The following is a 4,486-nucleotide window of genomic DNA, read 5'->3' as shown; positions in this document are numbered from 1 at the left end:
CCCCAAGTTTGAAAGCAGAGGCTCTTAACTTTTTTTAGGTCATGGATCTCTTTGACAGTCTGGTGAAAATTAAAGACTTCTTAAAATAATGTTTTTAAATGCATAAAATGATGTATATAGTTAGAATGGAAGTCAATAACTGTCAAAATATTTTTCCCATCCAAATTCATGGACCTACTAAAACCTATCCTTGGATAGTATGTTAAAAATTCCCATCCTAGATGTTTAACTTCATAAACTTGGTAAAACTTACTCGGTAATACTGAGAGTATTCTCACTCAAACCACTAAGCAAGTTGAAATAATTGGCATTGGTAACAATTCTCCTTCCAGCTTTAATAGATGAATGTTTCAGCTAGATAAGAGGAAAAACTGAGAGAAGTGTTGAGTCCCTATATAAGAAAAAGATGGAAAAAGTAAAACTCTGATAATTGGATAACACTTGAGACAAACGTGGACAACAGCTGTGAGCAGATTCTGTTTGCAGTGGTGCTTTCTTTTGGCAGGATTCTGCTAATTGTGAATCAAAGATAACTGAATAAAACTAGTGCTATATTACAAGAAAAGGCAGTAATCTCAATACAAGCAAGTAAAACTTTGATAAGGGATTGTAAGTAACCGAGCAGTCAATTAAGTTAAAGGGAATGTCAGGCAAGAAGGCTGACCTCATAATTCCCCATGTCAATTATGAGAGTTGATCCAAAAAAAAAAAATGGCAACCATGAGAGTTACCACAAAGAATAATAAATGAATGAGGATCTCAGTTCCAGCAATAATTGAGGGCAATGTAAAATTTTTAGTAACTTACAGAGTGTATGCCATGTTTGTATTTCTGCTACTGACACTTAATAGCTAGCTAGTCAAAAGTACAGTTTGGTTTCCATACTAGCAAAAATAAAAGGTTCAATGTAATCAAGGAGAATGAAATCTTTCTGAAAATAATTAAAGATGTACTTCATGAAGGAAACAAGAAAAAAAGGAGCATAATTCTCTTATGAGAAGCTTGGAAGACAGAAGAATGTGCCCTGGGGTGGAGTGGGGAAATGAGGAAGGAGGACACCTGAACTTTTGGAGCCATTGAGTAAGTATGAAGGTTTTCTTATAAAACTAGAGTGAGGAAAAAGTCGCTTAGAATTTAAGGGATGAAAATATGAATCCACATCTGAAACTATGAGAAAGGAAGAAAAGTTGAGGAGTGGTAGTACATGACTCTCTCCTTTGGGTACTAAAGAAGACACAAAGGAACCTAACATGAACAATATCCTCTGTAAGAGGTATGTACTCCTCTCTAATGACCAATTAGAGAGGAGTAAAAGAATTCTTATACTGAAGTGAAAGCCCAGTTGTGATTAATTTCATAAATTGGACAGGTGAAATCCCTTCTTCTACTGTATCAGATTAGATATTGGATCTTGTCTAGTAAGACCAATAAATCCCATACAGATGCTTATTTTGGAGCTATTCTCACCAGATTATTTACTGTTTATTTCTTTAAAAAGGATTTCTAGTTGCCGCCCTCACCCCATTCAAGTACCCTCTATGGGTCATGCCAAGCCTAAAGCTATGGCTTTGACCCATTAATGAATGGATTTCCTTTTTGTGTCTTCTGTTACAGAGATAATCACCTTCCATTTCAGTGTCTTGGAACATTGGTCCCATTTGGGCACCTTTTTTTTTTTTAACTTAAACTGTACCTGAACACTATTAGGTGTTATAGCAATTATAGTAATAAGAATTTTATGGCAGGGTCATTTCACTATAGCCCCTATTGTTTAGTAGCAGCAGCAGATTAAGAATCTTGTTAAGATGTGTGTGGGGGTCACATTTTATGAAGGATATTAGTAGCTAAAATTATGAGAGACCTAAAATCATGTTATCTGAGGATTAGCTGAAGAAACTAAGATGTTCAGCTTAGAAAAGAGATTTCAGGAAGGAAATATGACCTCTTTATCCATATGTATAAAGAATTATCATGGGAGAAGAAATGAGCATGTTCTACTTGATCTCAAAGGACAGATCCAGGATCTATGGGCAAAAGTTACTGAAAAGTAGATTTCATTGCTTTGTAAGAAAAATCCTCACAACAATAATGGTCTAAAAATGGAATGGGCAAATGATATAATGAGATTGTGATATCTGGAGGTCTTTAGGAAGAAGCTAGATGGTCACTTCTCAGTCTGCCAACTAGGGGAAGGGTGACAAAGTTTATTTACACTCATATCTGATCACTTCTGAGGTTCCTTTCAACTCTGATCTTCTGTGAGTTGAGTCCTTATCTTCAAATGAATTAAAGTGTAATATATAAGTCATGGCCCCATCTTCCCCAGCCCAATAATTCTTACAAGATTTTACATATTAAAAATTATTTCTTTGTGAATCTATTACCTGTTTCCATAAATGATACAGTTTTTTAGAAATATGGGCTGCTGAGAGACAGAGACAGACAGAGGCAGAGACAAAGTGAGAGACAGACAGAGAGGAAGAGAGACAGACAGCAATCTTATGAGGAATCATCTTCATATTTAGTGGTATACTTCAATAATTTTGTAGAAGGTAAGTTTAGAAACCTCAAGTCAATATTCTAGATAATGCACACTAAGGAAATACCTGTAAAATTTCCAAGAAGTATTTCTAGCTTTGTTATTTAAAATTGTGTCACTCTTTTTCCATTCTAAGCACACCACTGCTTAATTTATAAGCTGTTTCTATTAACATAACAAAGCTAATCAATGTATTGTAGGTCAATAGCCCTCTCAGCCATTAATAGGGAAAATCTGGGGCATCTAAATGAAAAGTCTTAAGCTAGGTAAGGTGTTCATTAAATTTAGTATCAACAATTTGATTTTTACCTGGAAAAATGTTTGTATTTTCCCTTTTTGAGCAAGAAATCTCTCAAGTCACTATAAGAACTAAGAATATAATAACTAAATATTACTAAATATTTTCTGTAAATTATCTAGCTATTTTGAGGGGAAGGAGAGGACAAGTTTGTTCCATTTTTCTTCCAAAAGCCACAGATTTAGGAAAAAATGTGAAAAAATGAAAGGCATTTGCCACTTTTTTGTGTTTTATTATTTGGGAGCTTTGAGGTTACACACACTGTGTGAAAAAAATATTTTCTTTAAATATAGTAAAGCCTTAAACTTAATTGGTAAAATACAGTTCCTAGGCAATAGCAACAGGCTATCAGGAATGGTTTGAAGAAGCTATTAAAAGGTTTCATTTAAACAAAGTCATATCAATCTATGATGTAAGCTCTTTAAATCACAAATACATACACACAAATACAAACCTTTCTATAACAAGGAGAAATAAAATCTCTGCTAAAGAAGTTATGTTAAAAATAAAATGATAGAAGAAAATCAAGTGCCAGCCATGGTCAGACTAATGGTACAAGTTCCAGCTTGATGCCAGAATCTATATGATGGTTTAGGAGAGGAATGGAGCTATTACTGACCTAAAATTCTAAGACTACAGCATAAATAAGGATTCATCACAAGTAACCAGACTATGGATGCTCATTAAAGTCATTTGCAGATAGATATAATCTCTTAGGAATGATGGATAATCTATCCAATCCACAGACTACTAACGGGGAGTACTAAATAGACTGAGTAAATCTTGCCCTGTATGGCTCACCAAAAAGTCATAACAATTTCAAATTCAATGGATTCTACAGTGACTCTATAGACCTATTATTACTCTAGTCCCTAAAGATAAAAACTATTAAAGTCATTCTCCAAAAACAGGTAAATAGCATTACCCAATGAGGTGAAGAGAAATGTGAAAGTGGGGTCTGAGTTTTAATCAATACCTGAAAGCTTTCAATTATATTTCATATGATTGAAAACATAGATGAAATTTGACCCCTTAAGCAAAATCTTCCTGAAAAGGAAGAAAAAATGGAGTGAGGGAAGGTAAAAATGATCCAAATTGATTAAAAATGTAAGAGTGCCATCTGGTGTCTGAAAAAGAAAAATACCAATGGCATCTCCCCTTCTCAGCGTTCCATTTCTCTCACTTGCCTGAGACAATGCAATAATAGTTTTGTTAGAGACTTGTTTTTTTAGAGGGATAAACCATTTAAAAAATAATATTCAGCTGAGGCTACTTGTATCCATCTGACTTTGATGTAATTAATTCACATTGTACCAAAATGAGGAGTTATTTGAATAATTTTATTTCTTTGAGATCAACCCCTAGAAACTTGAACCAAAACAAGGTTTTCCTCCCCATATATACCAATAAGTATTTTGAGTTTTCATATAATAGATCCAACCTGATAATGTAAGATTATATATAGAAGGTAAAAGCACTCTATTTCTAAAAGTAATAATAATTGTAATGAAATAGAAACAGATGGAGAATATATTTTTAAACAAGAAACTTCATGATTTACATTACTAATTCAGCAGGATAATTTTAGTTTTGCATTTTAAAGAGGAACATTAGTAATGATTTTAGATCTGCTCAGAAATAATGCCCAA

Source organism: Petaurus breviceps, unplaced genomic scaffold (genome assembly GCF_028583685.1).
Source record: "Petaurus breviceps papuanus isolate PSGF00001 unplaced genomic scaffold, PetGlider_PUasm1.0 187, whole genome shotgun sequence".
Taxonomy (NCBI): domain Eukaryota; kingdom Metazoa; phylum Chordata; class Mammalia; order Diprotodontia; family Petauridae; genus Petaurus; species Petaurus breviceps.
This window is presented reverse-complemented; position numbering follows the sequence as displayed.